The sequence below is a fragment of the Mustela putorius genome, unplaced genomic scaffold, assembly GCF_011764305.1.
Source record: "Mustela putorius furo isolate JIRA1106 unplaced genomic scaffold, ASM1176430v1.1 tig00004033_pilon_pilon_pilon, whole genome shotgun sequence".
Classification (NCBI taxonomy): Eukaryota; Metazoa; Chordata; class Mammalia; order Carnivora; family Mustelidae; genus Mustela; species Mustela putorius.
In genome coordinates, this window is record NW_025422169.1 from 3,799,256 (window position 1) to 3,818,306 (window position 19,051).

A 19,051-nucleotide genomic window follows, 5' to 3' on the forward strand; every position below is an offset into this window, starting at 1 on the left:
GTTGCTCTTCACAAATGTTTGGTATTTTGAAACTGCTTTCAATAAACATGCTTAGTCATTTGTAGTATTTTTTACATGGAGGCATTATTCTGAGAAAGGGTCCGGAGTCAACCTTCCATCACCAAAAGGGTTTGTGGCAGGAAAAAGTATAAAGATGTTGTATTAGTCAGCTAGGGTTGCCGGAGCAAAGCAGAACAGGCTGGCGATTGCAACAGAAATTGGTCTCGTGCTTCCAAAGGTTGCAAGCCCAGATCAAGGGGTCGGCAGAATGGGTTCCCTCTGAGGCCTCTCTCCTTGGCTTGTGGGCAACGGGTTTTCCTTTTGTCAGTTCACATCGTCCTCCTTCTCAGTGGGTCCCTGTGTCCAAATCTTCTGTCTCTCCGGCCACCAGTCACGTTGAATGAGAGCGCTCCCTGCCAACCGCATTTTAATCTCTTTACCTCTGCAGAGACCCTGTCTCCGAGTAAGGCCACATTTGAGGGTGCTGGGGGTTAGGACTCTAACATATGGTTTTGGGGGGGACATAATTCAACCCACAACAGACACATCCTTGCGTTCAATCTCCCTGCTTTCTTCATGGGGGGTCTCGGGCCCCGGGAGTGGAGCCACCGAGAAAATCGCTGGCGGAGCAAGGCTGCCAAACGCCTCGCTCAGGACTGAGAGCTCCGGAAACTGCAAAGCCCTGCTCGGCTGTGGGCCAACGGGAGCCTCCCTCCTGCGACCCTCTCAGAAGCCTGAGACGCCCGATCAGAATGCAAAACCTTTCCCCTACCAGAGAGCCAGTACTCCGACCCCAGACAAGGGGCGGGCACCACGTGTGATACGGTTTCTTTACTTTCTGCCTCATCTGTGATTGTAGCAGTGGTTCGGACCACCTGTAGCACAGCATACAGGGTGGCGAGCAACGGGACGCAGGGAGTCGCCTTATGGTCCCCAAGAAAATGCCTGTGACTCTGACTGCCCTCACCATGCAGACGATGTTTGAACTTTATAGGAAATTGAGAATGTTTTCTCGCTCTTTATGTTTTGTCGGGGACCCTCTCTCATCAATCTCCACCTCGGGCCTACTGACGCGACCTGAAATCCTGCCTCCCGTGTCTGGTCCTGTTCTCAAGAGAGCTGAAATGGGGTGCCTGGGTGGCACAGTTGTTAGCGTCTGCCTTCGGCCTAGGTCATGATCCGGGGGTCCTGGGATCGAGTCCCACATCAGGCTCCCTGCTCAGCAGAAAGCCTGCTTCCCCCTCGCCCACTCTCCCCGCTTGTGTTCCCTCTCTCACTGTATCTCTCCCTCTGTCAAATGAATAAATAAGATCTTTAAAGAAAAAGAAGAGAGAGAGCTGAAATGGACTCTTTCCACGTAGCCGAGGGCTTGCACAAACCCAGGATGAGGAACGAGTCCGATGGAAACCAGGCAAAGCAGAGAGCTTCTGGGATCCAGGGAGACCTAGTTCAGTGCATGGGCCAGAATCCATACACCTGAGTGTCAACTCAGGGTCTAATTAAGAAACCAGCACCCCCATGTCTTACTGGGGCAACCAGAAGGATCACCTTTAGGCAGCCTGAAGTCACGGCAGGGAACTGGGGAGACACTTGCCTACGAGTCCTAAAGTGACGTCTGGGACACTTGTCAGCTCTGGAGCAGTGCCCCCATCAGCCCTTTATCAGAGTGTACCAGCCTGGGGACAGCCCCTGCATGGCGTGAACTTGGGGCAGTCTGCACTTCACCATGTACTCAACGCATTCACAACGGTTGTGAAGCCTGGGACTGCGGCATCCGTGTCTTCCCTGCTCGATCAGAAGCATTAGGAGGGGGGACACCTGGGTGGCTCAGTGGGTTAAAGCCTCTGGCTTCAGCTCAGGTCATGATCTCAGGGTCCTGGGATCGAGCCCCACATCAGGCTTTCTGCTCAGCAGGGAGCCTGCTTCCCCCTCTCTCTCTACCTGCCTCTCTGCCTACTTGTGCTCTTTAAAAAAAAAAAAGAAGAAGAAGAAGAAGCAGCACTAGGAGGACAGGGGCCACTGCGTGCCTTTCCCGGCAGCGCACCTCAGTGCTAAGCACAGATTCCCACACAGGGCCAACCCCGATCCATATTTGCTCAGCAAATACATGAATGGCTCCCCGACTCCACACCCACCTCTCTGAAAGCCTGTGCCCTTTTGGAGCAATTTCTCCCTTTCAAGTTTACCCAAGTTCATTTAAATTTAGCTTTAAAAATATGCCCAGAGTACGGGAGCCAAAAAGCCCACCACAACCTGCTTTACAGACCCACCTCTCAGACATGGCGCCGTGGCTCTCAGGTCCCCAAACCCCTTTAATGCTTTCTACCAAGCAGGCACACTGCCCCGTTTGTTCTACACAGTGACTTCCTGTTAGAGACTCATGGCTAAGGGCTGACCATCACACACAAGGTCACACAGCGAGAGCGTAATCAGGGCATGATAGGAAATATATTTGGTGTCTGTCCCCTACTTCTGGGGCAGAGTTCCGAAAACCCTAGGGATTTTCCGAGTTTTGCTCACGAGGTGACCCGGGTGGGGCTTTCAGGACCCTGGACCCCTCAGGAGTGCAGTGGGGCCTGCAGCTGGGCTCTCTGAACATTCTAGAACAAGGAGATGAGCTTCCTGGCTGGGGAGTGTGGAGAGGTGCTGGGAGGGGGGCCCAGCAGAGAGATCACGGGAGCTCCACTCCCATCTGGGTGCATGTTCCTGAGTCTCCTCCTTTATAACCAACCGGTAAGGACAAGTAAACTGTCCCCGGAGCTCTGGAGCCGTTTGAGCAAATCCTCAGTCAAGGGGCCGACTTTCCCGGCGTTCACAGAAACAACCTAACACTTGCGATGGGTCTCAGGAGTGGGGGGACAGCCCTGTGGGACTGAGCCTGTCACCTGCGAGGTCTGCGCTAACCCCAGCAGACAGTGCCAGCATTTCACTGAATCAGGAGACACCCAGGGGGTGAGAGAGAACAGGTTGTTATTGGGGCAAGCCCACGTCTCGGCTCGCAAGTGTTCTGTTTAATCAGTGCTGAGCAAGGACTGGCGCGCAGACCCGGCGGACTCACACACGCTGTTTACCAGAGGGTTGTGTCCGCTGCCGGATGTGGCTCTGCTGCTTTCAAAGTCCTCTTGGCTTCCCAGCCCACCTCTGAGCACTGGGACCACGAGGTTCACCCCGCCACCCCAAGCCATGTCTACACTTTGACTCGCTGCCACTCGGTTCCCAGGCTCCCAGCAGGCTCCCTTGAGAGCCCGTCAGTGACTAGGGGACTTCCCGGATTGTCCCGCAGGCACCAGGAAGTCAACTAAAGAGGACACTTTTTTTCAGTTCTCAGCCCTGTCTTATCTGAGTGTGGCACCCAGCGCTGACGCCCAGAACCCCCCGTACCAGACACACAGCAATCACCAGTTCCTCTGTTCCCTCTGATGATGACCAAACAGCGGGCAATGTCTCCCCACCTCCTGAAAATACCAAGGTCCCTCCCCTGACCCTGGGAGGTCCTCATTACGATGCCTGCAGTTAAAAAAAAAAAAAAAAAAAGTGAATGTATAAAGAACAGATTTTTCGTCTGCACAGCCTCCTTGGATAGATTTTAGCAAATTGCATTACACGGGTGTTTCCAGGAGAATCTGTTTAAATTCTAGACACATTTTCTCTTGGCACTTGAAACCAGGTTCCAGACAGCGGAAGTGGTTGAATACTAATCACTTGTAGCCGAGGACATTTAAAGACCCATCTTTTACTTTTTTTTTTACAACTTGAATCATCTGTTCCTCATGCTTCTTGCCCAACCCGCTTTTCAGAAAAGAAGTTCGTAAACCAGCAAAATCCATACTTGGGATGAGATCAATGAAATTAGCATGTGTGCTTTCCTTCCTTCATTGATTCGACAAACATTTATGGGGTGTTTCCTATCCCCAGGCAGAGGACTGAACGCTGGGGGGAGGGAGCGATGAATGAACACTGGCTCGGGGCCTACCCCCAGGTGCCAGAGTCTCGTAAGAGAGCAGGCAGGAAGGAAAGAATCAGACCAATGAGTGTAAGTCAGTGACTCTGGGGGCTCAAGGGCAGAGAGGCTAGGCCTGCGGCCTAAGGAGTGCATTTCACAGGGATTCGAGCTGAGCGAGTTCCAAACTGGGAAGACCGCCCTCCGGACTTGACACTAGGTGTGTCAGAAGCTAACTGGGCAGGAGGGATGGGGGACACTTACTAGGCAGATGCCCCCCAGCAAGTGCAAGGTCCTTCCAAGGGAAGGGCGCACGGCCAGGTCAAGGGAACTTCAGAAAGTCTGTATGACTGCAGGAGTAAATGGTCTAACATGAGGCCAGGGGAGTGGACAAGGGCCGGGCCACCAGGCAGGTGGCGAGCTGTGCTAAGCACATTTGTCCCAAAGCCCAAAGAACAACTGGACTCCCTGAAGGGCTCTGATCACGGGGCTGACACAATCAAAGCATTACCCGAAAACATTACTTTCACAGTAGCATAATGAGTAAAATCATTCCTGTTGTACCTGTCATCCGAAATAGAAAAACGATACGGATTACCATCTCCTCTAGAGATGACAGTAATGACACGCTGCAACTTGGAGGGTCACAACACACTGGGAGCTAAAACATGGGACTCTTGTCCCCTGTTCCCAAGTCTCTGGACATCAGTTTTTAAAGAGTAGATTGAAAATTTGCCCATTTTCACACTGGGTGACCCTCTCAGCTTAGGCACTTGATACGCTCACAGACTTCTGAAGTGCGTGCGCAGGTATAAAGAACTCAGCCGGGGGTCAGAAATGCAAGCCGCCTGATGTCTACTGCTACGAACCGAACCGTGAAGCCCTGCTCCCTGTTCCCTCGGCACGCTGGCCTATTTCTCCTCCCTTTCTCGGCTCTCAGTCACCCCAACTTCTTAACTGCTGTGTTACCCTCTAAGGCAAGTCGAAATCGTCCTAAACCATTGAAATGTAAACGGAGGGAAAGAACTCAGGGCTCCAAAGAACAAGCAGGAATTGTGAAATGTTTCATACACTCAAGGAGTTAAAATACAAGACTAAAAATTTCAGCAGAGAAAAGGAAATTATTTCTTTTAAAAAGAGCCAATGGGGGAGGGGGTGCCTTGATGGCTCAGGGGGTTAAAGCCTCTGCCCTCCGCTAGGGTCATGATCTCAGGGTCCCAGCCTAGATCCCCCATCGGCTCTCTGCTCAGCGGGGAGCCTGCTTCCCCACTTCTCTCTGCCTGCCTCTCTGCCTACTTGTGATCTCTCTCTCTGTCAAATAAATAAAATCTTAAAAAAAAAAAAAAAATAAAAATAAAAGGCATCTACAAAAAAATTATGGGTAGAAAAATTACACACTTTCCCTCTGAGATCAAGAATGAGCCGAGAATGCCCACTATTACCACCTGTATTCAATGCTGTACCAGAGGGCTGAACGGCAGTAAATCATGATACATGGGGAAAGAATAGAATTGGAAAGAAAGAAATAAAACTGTCATCATTCTCTAACTACATAATTGGTTTATGTAAAAAGTAAAAAAAAAATTACAGATGAATTATTAAGAGGTAGTATGTGAATTTAACAAGGATAATTTCTGAAAAAGCAATTATTTCTACATTACATACATAATTAGAATCATACATAATTAGAAAATGAAATCTTTAATATACCTTTAATCTCTTTATGTTTGATCTTTGTGAATGTGTTATCCAGTCCAAAAAAAAAAAAATGTTTTTGATTAAACAGTCTTCAGTTGTGGAAAAAGAAAAGATAATTTCTAACAATAGCATCAAACACACACACACACACACACACACACACACACACCCTAATCTGTAGGATAACAGCAGCCACTTGAGTTTAAAACTCTCCACACCACCTCCCCCAGACGGCCCAAGATCACCAAGGAGTGAAAATAAACCACACACGCCTTTGGCATTACCAGAATCAGGAAGAACTTCAAGTTATGCAGAGAAATGTGCACTTAAGCACAACAAAGCTGTCTTGGGAACTCTGCGGGGGTTCAAGACCTTGGGAGTCAAGAGTGGGGAGAGGAGTCTTAGGGAAATTCTTGAAAAAGAAGAATCCTGTACGCGGTGCCGTCACACTGAGCTCTGTGCTCAGAAGGACGTTGCACTTGGTTTAAAGCTCTGTTGTCACCCCCTTGAAATTCTTCACAATTTCGTCTTTGAACCAGTGCCATCACGCATGGGAATTCAGGGAGGCTCAAAGCGAGTGCAAAGGAAGTGTGTAACGCCCACAACCGGGTAGGTGAGAAGAGAGCCCCAGAAGACCACTGAGTTTGACCCTGAACTTGTTTTGACCGCACACAGAAGGCAGTGTGTCTGTCCTAGGAAAGGCTAAGGACCAAGCATCATCTTCCTTCTCTCCATTCACTGACCACATATGCTGAAAATTATGCCACGAAGGGGGGGGGAGCGATAGACACCCCAGAGTGCCTTTTCTTCTCAGCCCTTCATCATGCATCAGTAACCCAAAGGTAGCAAGTGTTGTTAGAAGGTGAGCATATCTAGAAGTGAAACAGAAACCCTGGGGTTAGCTTTGTACGACCATCCCAACTTCTTCCTACGAAAAAGTACATATGCACATCCGAACCAGGAAATATTCACCGTGTGATTTTGGGGGGTTCCACTCCGAAGTCCAAGGCTCTTATATTTGCACTTAAAATTGCCATGGTGATATAAAGAGGAAGAGTAGAATTCATGCTACCGTTCAAATTTAATTTTTTCTTTACTTAAACGAGATTAAATAGCAGATAAAAAACACCATCGCAGATCAGGAGATGGCAAAAGAAGAGAGCGTGCTTTATACGCCGTGTCCTTCGTGACTTTTTTGCCCTTTTGACCAAAGCGTTGGGCATCTTCATTTTGCATGTGGTTTCCAAATGATGGAGAAAGTGTGTTGCTATTGCCCGCGGGCATTCTCACTCTGGAAAAAGGGAAACACAAACATGGAATGAGGAAGACAGAGCCTACTTCGCATGTGTGAGACACACGCACTCACACCGACCTTGCAAAAAGAGCCCCTTGCTCGGTTCAGGGCTCTTTGGTGCTGAAATTCTGGAGGAGTTTTGAACAAAGGACCCCACATTTCATCTTGCACTGGGCTCCCCGAATTATGTAGACAGTCCTGCATGATGGCAAGGTGACCCATGGGTCCAGCTGGAATTGGAGACATCAATGTAAACTTTTGTTTCTTACGGTTCTACACATGCGGATATGTCATAATCAGCGTATGGTTTTATTTACACCCATGCCCACACATTTATCATAGGCCCGGCTATTGAAAAAGCAAGGAATCATCCTCCGTCCAGATCCAGGAACAAGGGTTTAGTGGAAACACGGCTTGTTCCACCGCGGAGACGGCTAAGGCACAGAGGAGCATGGACTCTTGGGTCGGAAAGTAGGAAATTACTCAAAAAAAGAGAGGGAAACATGTCGAAGACAGAGGAACCAGCTCAACTACCCCAATTTTGGGACAATCTGAGCATCAGGAAAGAAAGAGAGAAAGAGAGAGAGAGAGAGAGAGAAGGGAAGGAAGGAAAGACAGGGCGGGCGGGGACCAGAGCGGAGGACGGAAGGGAGACAGTGATGGACTGTGACTCAGTGACTAGAACAGGAATCTGGGAGTCCATAAAATAAAAAGCAGAGAAGTAAATGAAGAAATACATGAGGGGGGAAAGCAGGGCTCTTCCTGACAGTCCAATGCTGAATGATAAATGTAGAAGTGGTAGAACTGGAAAATCACCTTTTTGCAATTATTACAGCAAAGATTGGTTTGGGTAAGAATCATCAGCAGATGCTAAAATTAAGAGAGACGGTTTAACAAGGAGCAGGATATTTTCACGGTTTTAGTGTTTCCCCCCTAGACTGCCTGCTAACTTCAAGGGGAAAGAAAATACGTGTACAGTGGAAAAACCGAACGCTACTTTGGGCGGGGGACCAAAACCATTAAGAATGAGACGCAGGTATCATGTGCCCTCAGATGGAGTATCCTGAGAGAGACACGCACCAGAAAAGCACCAGTATCGTTATAAGAAAACATTAAAAACCGGGGCGCCTGGGTGGCTCAGCGGGTTGAAGCCTCTGCCTTCAGCTCAGGTCATGATCCCAGAGTTCTGGGATCAAGCCCCGCATCAGGCTCAATGCTCAGCGGAGAGCCTGCTTCCTGCTCTCTCTCCCTCTGCCTGCCTCTCTGCCTGCTTGTGATTTCTGTCAAATAAATAAATAAAATCTTAAAAAAAAAAAAAAAAGAAAACATTAAAAACCGAAATAAGAGAAAGAATAAACCATATTCATGGATTGAAAAAAACCCAGTACTGTAAAGACGTCAACTTTCCCCAAGTTCTCTATAGAGTCAATGCAGTCTAAATAAACACCCCAGCAACATATTTATGACAACTGAAAAGCTTATTCTAGAATCAGATGGAAATCTGATGGGCCAAGACTAGCGAAGACAATCTTAAATAAGAACCAAGTGAGATGATTTACTCTATCCAAAAACAAACCTTATTTTAAAGCCACATTGATTAAAGTGATATTGTGCACATTTAGATAAATAAATCAATGGAATATAATAGAGAATCTAGAAATGGACCCTCTGGATTTATAAGAACATGGCCCTGGAGAGCAATTTGGAAAAGACAATCTTCTAATTAAGTGATACTAAGTCAATTAGAAGTGGAGGTCATGAGGCAAGACTCCTACGGGTCACGAAAATCAATTCCAGGAGGACTGAAGGTCAGTGTGAAAGGCAAATGATAAAACTTCTAGAAGATTACTGTCCCAGCTACCAAGCTCTGGTCTCTCAGCTCCAGACCCCCTCTCCTGTGCTTGGTGACTCAGGGGCTGGGACTCTACATCTCTCCTTTGCCGGCTGGCTTCCTGCTAGATTCTGCATTAGGAGCTGCATGAGGAAGCCGGGGAGACGGGAGATACCGAGCAGAGGCCGCCTCCTTCCAGCTCCGCGTGCTGTTCCGCAGGGCTCCCTCCAGCTGCAGCCATCGCCGCCACCGCGGCTGGCTCCAGCCTCCAGCTCAGCCCATCCACTGCTCCCGCGCAGGAGCTCGGAGAAGCAGCTGGACGGCACCTGAGCCATCTGACTTCGAGGTTCCACTAACACCCACTCTTCTCTTTGCTCCCCGGTCCTAGAGGCATGACCTGTTTTTGGAAGCGGTTATCTCCATGTTGCTATAAGCTTCCCTTTTTGTCTTCAGGCTGTGAGATCCGTGGAGCCATTTCTCCTTATCAAATTATCTCTGTTGTACACGGGGTGTCTTTTCTGTTCCTTAACTCTGCCACGACGGATTCAATAACAGGAAGAAGATTCTCATGACCTCGGGGTAAGGAGAGATGTCCTGCGCAGGACACAAAGAGCGCTAACCTTAAAGGAAAAGCTAGGGGAGTTAAATCACTTTGAAAATATCAAAAGACAGCACTGAAAGGATTAAAAGGCGATTGATTGGACCTCAATAAAGCTGATAAAAAGGGCCAAGACTGCAAAATGTACTTCACAAAAGGAGAGAGACCAATGTCCAAAAAATGCATAAAAAGGCATTCAACCTAATTTGTCACGAAAGGAATGCAAATTAAAATCAAGAGGAGCTATCACCACCAACGATCAGAAAAACTGGAATTAGAAAGAAAGGCCACAGCGTCACAAACATACCAGCGCGCACGGTGGGTGCAACGGTCAGTTAGTACAACAGTTAGGAAAGCTGAGAGCATCACCTACCAAAATTCAACGCATGCCCATCGCCAAGCAATTTCACTCCTATTTGCAAATCAAACTGAAATGCAGGCTCTTTTTACTGGAAGTCATGTGCGAGAACATTCACAGAAGTATTTTTAGTAATTGCCAAAAACCGGAAAACCACACATGTCCCAAAACAGTAGATGGAAAAATAAATGATGCTATATTCATATAATAAAATACACACGAGAAAGAGAACTCATATATGTATGCAACCTACTCTCAAATTATATAGAAAACAAAAAAAATAATATATTCTATGTATGCAACCAAATGTACAAAGATGTATGAATGAAGGTATGTATGAATCTTAAAAATTTAATGTTGTATGCAACATCTGTATGAATCCTAACAATTTAATGTGAAGGGGGAAAAACAAAATCACTAAAGAAAACATACAATATGATCTATGTTTAACAAAACCAGCAGGACCAAACCATAGTGTTTAGGGACACATGCTTACATGGTAAAACTACTTTTTTTTTTTTTAAGTAGAGGTCGTTATCAGGATGGTGACTTCTAGAAGATACGGAGTGGGTGGCACAGAAGGAGGGGCACACAGGTGCTGGCAATGTTCTCTTTTTCACCTCGGTGTATATACAACTTTGCTTTTCAATAAACCATAGAGTCCTACTGTATTTGGGAGGGCACCGTTGTGTATGTGTTGTATTTCACAATAAAGAGGATAGAAATGTTGTGGCCCACGCTTCTGAGGATCACTTAAGGATTACATGAGATTAGGTGGGCGTACAGAGAGCTTTGCAAAGTATCTGACAGGTGATGAGCATTCAGGACATGCTTGTGACCCAGCGCAGTACGACTGAGACACAGAAGTAACTCGAACCCAGAGCTAGGAGAAAACAAACCCTCATGAGAAGCTGTCAGAGGACCAGAAACGGTTTCCAATAGATGATAAAGGCTGTGGGTAAAAGGGGGAGGTGAGTTTTAAGTATGTTTGCAACGGATAAATGCCAAAGACTAGGAAATCATTCCTACCATGTTGCCTGGCTCACGAGAGTCTCCCAATGATTATTAGAAATACGGACAGGCAGATGGAATGATGGATGGACGGATGGACGGGTTGATGGATGGAAGGAAGGGTAGATGGGCAGATGAGCAGGAGGCTGAGTGGACGCACAGGTGTGTGGGAAAGTCGTGGGTGTGCCGATGAGTGCATCAGTGAGGCGATCGGTGGGGGTGGGGGGTGGATGCATGGAGAGACTGGATGATGGGTGGGGAGAGTTGGTCTGATGCAAACCTTGCCGCTCCAGAGTGAAGAGACTTTCTCCACGCAGTCCTCTTTGCCCAGAGCTTAGCACAAGACCATACGCAAGCTTTTATTTCGGGCTTTGTGATTACAGGGATGCGGGTGACCACTTTCGCAGACCTTCTCATGGTTCTTCTTGGTTGTTTACTGGCCAGAGGAAGGGGTTATATCAACCTGGATCTCTAATACCTACCATTAGGGGGAAGAGAGCTGATTTTACCTACAAATTAAGTGTCTGGCAGGGCTACCAATTCAGGCTGAAGGCAGAGTATTAGAGTGGTTTTTCCACCCAGACAGACCCCCCATGGGGAGGAAAGGCTAAACTAATGCACATCCAATGGACAGGGACGCAAGCATGAAGAGGAGGCACCAGGCTAAAAACATGTTTTGCTAAGACAGCCTCAAATGACAAGCAGGCATCCGGAATGGAGACCACCAAAGCCACAATTTCCAGTCCAGTATCATATGTAATTGCAGACTTCAAAGTTTTGTTCATTGCAGGGAAACATCACGACATGCACCAAGCAATCACTATGTGCCTTTCACTAAGACTGTCTGGTTCTCAGAACTGCAGACGCCCACGGGCTTCAGAGGCACATGCTATTGTCACAAGGTCTTGTACATTGCTTCATTTTTTTCCTATTATAAAGCATAACATTTTTGTGCATAAATCTGAACATCTCTTCCTACCTCTCTACCCGCCCTTCCCAGTCCCTCATGTTGGATCTATTTCCTTCCAGACTTTTTTCTTTACATGTACACAGACGCATGTTTTTTTATTTAAAAAAATGATGTCAAAATATACATGTATAGTATAATAAACAATCTAGTTGGTCTTTGTCCCCAGTTCCTAGAACAGAACTCTAAACCCGTAGAATTTCCTGAGCAATTGGAGTGCCTCATTTTGCATAAGGTGCCCATTTTGATCACACTTGAGTTTATGCAAATGAGGTGACACAGGTAGCGCCCCTGGATAGCTTCGGGATGGGGCTGGTCCCCAGTGATTAGAGGACTAGAACTTTCAGCTCCACCCACCAACCTTGGGGAAGGGGAGAGGAGATGGAGCTCTGTTAAAAACTCTCGCGTGAGATCAGATGAGCTTCCGGGTCCGTGAGCCCGTGGAGGTGCCGGGAGGGTGATGCCCCCAGAGAGGGAACTGGGGACTCTGTGTCCCTTCATCCGTCCCTTGTCCTACACATTTCCTCCATTCTCCTGCTCCTGAGCTGTACCCTTTATAATAAACTGGTAAATATTGGTGAAAGGGTCTTCCTGAGCTCTGTGAGCCATTCTAGCAAATTCTTGAACTTGAGGAAGGGGTCCTGGGAGCCGCAGGATGCAGCCAGTCAGCCAGATGGACAGCTGACATCCTGGGACTGCGGGGGGGATCCTGTGGGACTGAGCCCTTTCCCTTTCGTAACTGGACACTCCCTCCAGAAGTGAACTGAATCACCGGATACACATCTGGTTGGTGCCTACGATACATTACTTCTCACTTTTTCACAGTGTTTACTCTAAATAACTTCCAAAGGAGGGACTCCACACTTCATTCCCTTCGATCGTTTAAGAGGAAAGCAGACACTAACGAGACCCTCCAAACCCGTCACCGTTTCAGTGTGTGTCCGGCCCCTGGCTTGTGTGCGCTTCTCTTTAACTATAAAGCATCCCCAGCTCCTTTCTGGGACCTGCCCTTGACCTTCTGGAGCCATTAACGCCCAGAACTAGGAGGGGCTGTAAGATTCTGAAAGCCCAGATCCTTCCCTCCAGTCCTCCCTGTGGAGCTCCCCCACAGGGATCAGTGCTGGAATTAGCCTGATTTGATTTCTTTCTCTTTTCCGCTCCCACCTCCCTTATCCTAAGTTCCGTAATAAATCCGAACCAACCCAATGCAGGGTATATTCCGGGAAGAGGACTCATGACACACAATAATGCACGCACACAACAAGCCATCATCTACCAAATTAATCTCCTGTTGACGGACTTTCATGTTATTTCTGAATTTCCCTACCCCAGACCACGCTGCACCCACCCGCATTGGCGCACAGCTCCTCCGATGGCATCTTCCGCGGCCGCCCACCTGCCTACTCGGACCGGTTGCTTTGGTGGACAAGTCAGCTGTCCTGCCTCCTACCGTCATCGTTTAAAAATAAGAAGGTAAACACCCCTGCAAGCAACCCACTACCTTTATTAGCAACCCCAAAGATGCATGACTCAGCGCGCGTGTTTATTTTTCCTGGAGTTAAGTTAGGATCAAAGAGCTCAGCCCACGCTGCTTCCCGAAACGCCCTACTCTCAGATTCCTAAGTAATCAATGGTTATTATCGCACACCCTCGCTGCAGGCCGGTGTAGATGTATTTTCAGATCAATGACTCAGAAAGAGTCCTTTGTCTGAGAAAGTACGGGGTCTCGCGTCTCAGTGTCTAACCTTTTTCCAGCTCCTTGGACGGTCCCAGATACAAACGACGCGGTCTGGAGTGCGGAGAGGCTTCCTCGATTGATGCGACGGGGAGATCTTGTGGGACTTCCTGAAAGGAAAGCACTCCAAGTGGGTTGAATATTCCTTTTTGAACCAAACGGCTAGGACGTATGGAAATCTGTTTGGAACTCTTGTTGAGGAAACCTTTAAAAATGAGCTAAACTATCTTACTCTCCAGGGAATCCCCAGAGCAGGGACTTCCTCCACGTCTTTCTCTCTTGGCCCAGAACCCAAGGCATCGGTGAGGTCATCTCTTCCCTTTTCTCTCCTCGTGGGTGAATTGGATCTGACAGTGTCTGAAAGTCCCTTTATCTCTGCCTAGGGGTTTCCACTCACTGAACAGCTGCAGACGAAGTTTCAGGATGCCAAGTCTCCATCACCTTAAACGGGCCTGAGCGTGGGCGCGGCTCCCTGGGGCGGCCTCCAGACGGACTAAGGAAGTCAGTCCGCTTCCAACACAGCCTGCGAGCGAAAGAAGAGGTGTGCGGATCGCACCTCCCAGCGGCCTCCCAGCTTAGCCTCCTCGTGGAAAAGGAGAGAACACTACCCACGTACTCCCAACACCCAAACCTGGCACCAGCTGGGTACAGAACACAGCCATCTCCCCTGAGTGTTAGCACTCACATCCTAGCAAAGACATGATCTTATTTTTTTTTTTTCCAATCAGGGATGACCAACTTAAAACAGTCTCCTACTGACCCACCTCTTCCTGTCCTGGGGGGGAAAATATATCGTCAATTAGTCCCAGGCAATTCCTTCCTCTGGTTGGCAGGATGCTGGGCCAAACCATCCAAGAAGGGGAGAATGAAATCTTCAGAAAATCCTCTCGGGCCCGATGCTCAGAGCAAAAGGCAAAGTAAGTGTGGAGAGCACAGACCCTAAACTCTCAGTGGTGGAAGGGAACCCCCGCCATTGGACTGTGCAGGCATGGGGTGGGGAATACAAGTTTTCAGAGTTTGAGTGGTTTACCCAAAGCAGACCATTAAGCGGCAAGTCGGAGGTTGCTGCCTACTTTCTCTCCTAGCTCCTGGTCTGTGGCTCTGTTGACTACAGTACATTGTTAATGTTATTAGAAACACCAGGAACACAAGCAAGAACGTAGCTGACTGGCAAGGCCCCTCTGACCACCTGCCAACACTTTCTTTTTATTATGATTACTATTACTTGTATTATCATCATCATCATCATTATTATTATTATTAAATGCTGGTGTCACTTTTTTTCACACTTAGCTAAGCTGAAAGTCCTGAAGGAGAAGCACCAGTACGTCCTTTTCCACGGCTTCAGCATCACGCCGGCCCAAGCTGTCCTTCTGGACAAGAACCTCGGGCACTGCTAGCCAGAGAGATGTCGTTCAAAACAGGGGTCTTCACGCCCATGAAATCCACACATCCAGCTAGCTCTGGCCTCCAGCAAAGCCTTCCCACTGTTTGCCCGACCTGGCAGAGCTCTGCACACTAACCAAAGCAACTCCAAAATATTAGTCTTTATTTCTCTCAAGTTTGCACTGTCGTAAGGAGAGACACCTGTTGAAAGAATCTCACCCAGAAAAACATAGATCCTGCATTTTTGCATTGAAATTCATTGATTTTTTTTTAAAGAGGTTGATTAAATTTTATTTCATTTAATGGGGGTCAGAAATGCAAATAGATGGAAATCCTTCCCCATGACGCTGTTAATGGGACTCAAGAAAACTAATGGCAAAAATGCCAGGTTAAGAGAAAACAACCATTTCCGATTGATCTGCACAAAAAACACACTTGCTTTTTACACAACTACTTCTGATCTGAGAAAGTGCCAACTGGCCACAGAATCAGGAAACCCTGTCTCTGAGGCTGATCTCTGTCCCAGGTGAACGTGGGTTCTCTCAGCCAGGTGTCATCAGAGAACCAGAGAGGGGCAGACACCGCGTAAGACCAGTGTGGTCCCCAGGCTGCTGGCGCGAGTGCGCCCTCTCCCGCTGTCTACGCACGGCCCACCAGCCAGGGGCTGGGGCCATGAGCCAGGGTCCCCGCAGGAATTCCATTCTGCTACTCCTGAATGGGAGGGAGCACACTGTGGATGATCAACTCAAGTTTATCATCAGAAGCGGGTAAAGAGGAAAGTACACGCCTTACGAGACCAACTATTTTTGGTCCCAAGTGAGACTTGCTACTTTTCACGAAAATCTGCCCTGAGATTTTGCTCCGTCCCTGGTCTTGGTGGAGCACCAGCGGCTCTCCCTGCCCTTCCGTACCCCCACCACCAGGCTCCAGCCCCAGCTTTGCTTTCTCTTCTCTACACCAGTGACCCAGGTAGAAGAAGGCAGGAATGAAGCCCGGGAGTGCCCTTTCTGAGCTAACAACTCACGTCACCAAACACACCCCACCGCTGGCTATTTGGTGACGACATCCTGTCTCCCTCACCTGGAGCAAATCTGTCTGCATCAGGGGACCACATCCTGCCCCCCAGGGATACGCACGCCAACACACCTGTGTGCAACCTCACCAGGGAGCCCCCTCACCTCAAGCCAATTACCCAATTCGTTTAATTTTATGAAAACACTTTAGATTTCTAGAAGGTAACTTGTTTTTTATCTTGCAATAAGCAGCCAAGCTCTAAGAGGAGATACATAGGCAGAAAATTTAAGATTTTTAAGAATTTGTTTTATTTATTTGAGAGAGCAGGCAACAGAGAGAGCACGAGCAGGGGGAGGGGCAGAGAGAGAAGCAGACGCCCCACTGAGCAGGGAGCCCGATTCGGGACTCAGTCCCAGGACTCCAAGATCATCAGTTGAGCTGAAAGCAGACTGAGCCACCTAGGCACCCCAAGACTTTACTATTTTTAATTGTATATGTGATGAGAGTTGGAAAAGATAGTAAGAGATCCCAATATAGAAGTTTCTAGAGTAAAACACAAAGGTCCTGCTTTATCATCTCCACCCACTTTATCTCCAAAACTAACTTACCTGAATTAACAGTTTGATGCATATCCTTCTAGATGTATAAGGTTTTTTCTAAGTATTAGAATTATAATATATATTAATAGCATACATAGGACATAAATGACACCATACAATACAATAATATGTATTAGAGATCTTTTCGAATCTGAACATGTATGTTTATCTCATTATTTTTAATTGTTGCTGCTTTCCATTTTGTGACCATATCATAGTCCTGCAATCAACTCCGTACTGATGGCCACTTAGTTGCTTCAGGTATTGTTATCGTCATATGCACATGATTTTACGTATATGTATAGTCTATATCATTTCTTAATGTAAGGCATTTCAATCATTTCTAAATTTTCCATATTACAAATAACTTATAAATAAATCTTTGACTGCATTTATGTCTAGACATAAATCTAGACAGATTCCTAGGAACTGAATCACTGAATTGGAAGGACAAACTTTTTAAAATCAAAGTTTTACATGCTTACTTATCCAATTACCAATCAGAAAGCAGACACTACTGTTAATCACAAACAACACCAAAAAAGTCACCAAGGAGACTTTTATAGAGCATATCCTGGGTATCTGTTACCAATTATACCATGCATTTGACATAAGTTTTCTGAACTATCTCATTCTTTCTCAGATAAATACTTTCATTCTTTCATACTCATTCTTTCTCAGATAAAACAAAGTCCAATGTAGGACTCCCAAGAGCCAAAAGTATGTTCACAAATACCCCAGAATAAGAGCTGAGGCCAAACAGCATTATTTCTATATTAGCCACTCAGCGGGGACAGCAGCTTCCTGTGGCCGATTACGCAAAGGATAGAGACTAAAGAGTTCAGGCATTGGAGTTACATATGGATTTGAATCTACCCCTACAACTGGAAGCTTCTTCTCTCATGATACCTCTCTCATTCATCAACTTCCGTCCCATTCTTACAACATCCTCCGTCCTGCCCATATCCCGGCTCTCCTAAATTTAACTCATCCTGCCTTTGCCCCCAGATGAACCTTCCCATACGGCAATTTGCATGCCTCCCTTTACAGGGAGGGCCTCCCAGTACCTAAGAGAACTCCACTACCTAGGGCAATGCACCATCAAGATCACTCGCCCCAGCACCTGGAAGAGAGGAAAAAGGAAAAGAAAACTGGATAAACTCACAAACACATATTTGTGAAAAAGCTGTTGGGAGCTTGGGATTCAAAGTAGTCTACCAACTAGTCTGTAGAGGGGGCAAATGTCTCCTCCCTGTGAACGCAGAGGGAGGAGATGGGGACGGGTGGGTGGTTGGATGGGTCGGCCGTGGACTGATGGAAAGCGATGAAAAATCCCTGTGAAGAGTCACGGAGATCAGATACTTAATTTGGTGGTTTCATCCAAGGTTTCTTCACATCAGTTTAGATGTGTGCAATCTGAGAGTTGGAAAAGATAGTTTGGTTTAGCTCAATGGTTCTCAACCTTGGCTGCGTGTTAGCATCACCTAGGAAACTTGAAAGAACCACCATGGGGATGCAGGGGAAAGGGGGCATCCAGACTAATTACAACCAAACCTCTGCGGGTAAGGCCCAGACCTCAGCCCTTGGTAAAGTTCACATGGTGATGCTGGTGTACCGCCAAAATTAAGCAGCACAGGCTTAGTCAACATGCTCATATGATCCCCTGTGGTTTAGGTCAGACTTTAATGTGTGAGACTATTTTATCTCCTTCGCGCTACTGAGGGCTCAGGTGATGTACAGATCATCTTTGTATCTCTCCCATTCAACATAGTGCCTTACCTAAAGCTAGCAGAAAAAGGCAATAATAAAAATTAGAGCAGAGATAAATGAAATAGAGATTTAAAACAAACAAACAATAGAAGAGATCAATGAAACCAGGCACTCATTCTTTGAAAAAAGCAATAGAATTCTGTCAGCCAAACTCATTAAAAAAAGAGGACTCAAATAAATAAAATCAGAAACGAAGGAGAAATTACTACCAACACCACAGCAATACAAAGGATTATAATTCTATATTATATAAAAATTAGTATACATATAGATTAAATCACATGCCAATGAATTAGACAACCTAGAAGAAATAGATAAATTCCTACAAACATATAACCTTCCAAAACCGAATCAGAATGAAATTTAAAAATCTGAAATAAGAAGTGTTGGCAAGGATGTGGAAGAAAAGAAACCTTCATGCACTGTTGGTGGGAAGGCACATTGGTGCAGCCACTGTGGTTCCTCAAAAAATTAAAAATAGAATTATCCTATGATCCTGTAATTCTGCTACTGGCTATTTACCCAAGGAAAATGAAAACACTAGATCAAAAAGATACGCACTTCTGTGTTTATGGCAGCGTTTTTTACAACAGCCAAGATGTGGAAACAGCCCAAGTGTCCAGCTGAAGGGATGAAAAACACACGGTATATAGGCCCAACAGAACATGACTCCGGGGCGCCTGGGTGGCTCAGTGGGTTAAGCCTCTGCCTTCGGCTCAGGTCATGATCTCAGGGTCCTGGGATCGAGTCCCGCATCGGGCTCTCTGCTCGGCAGGGAGCCTGCTTCCCTCTCTCTCTCTCTGCCTGCCTCTCCATCTACTTGTGATTTCTCTCTGTCAGATAAATAAAT

At 46.9% G+C, this 19,051-nt stretch overlaps 1 protein-coding gene across 6 annotated transcripts in view; it reads right to left on the reverse strand.

The window, feature by feature from the left end:
* The window catches only part of PFKFB3 (6-phosphofructo-2-kinase/fructose-2,6-biphosphatase 3), a 143,590-nt gene that overhangs the window by 40,111 nt on the left and 84,428 nt on the right, over positions 1–19,051 (reverse strand). For 4 of the 6 annotated variants that reach the window (XR_006604439.1, XR_006604440.1, XR_006604437.1 and 1 more), the window contains exons 15-16: positions 13,830–13,955; positions 13,443–13,542 (exon numbers count right to left, since the gene is read on the reverse strand). The gene's annotated coding sequence lies outside the window, so the exon portion shown is untranslated. Of the gene's footprint in view, positions 1–5,911; positions 6,511–6,712; positions 6,930–13,442; positions 13,543–13,829; positions 13,956–19,051 lie in introns of those variants that run through there. The other 2 variants (XR_006604441.1, XR_006604436.1) reach the window with 2 other exon arrangements.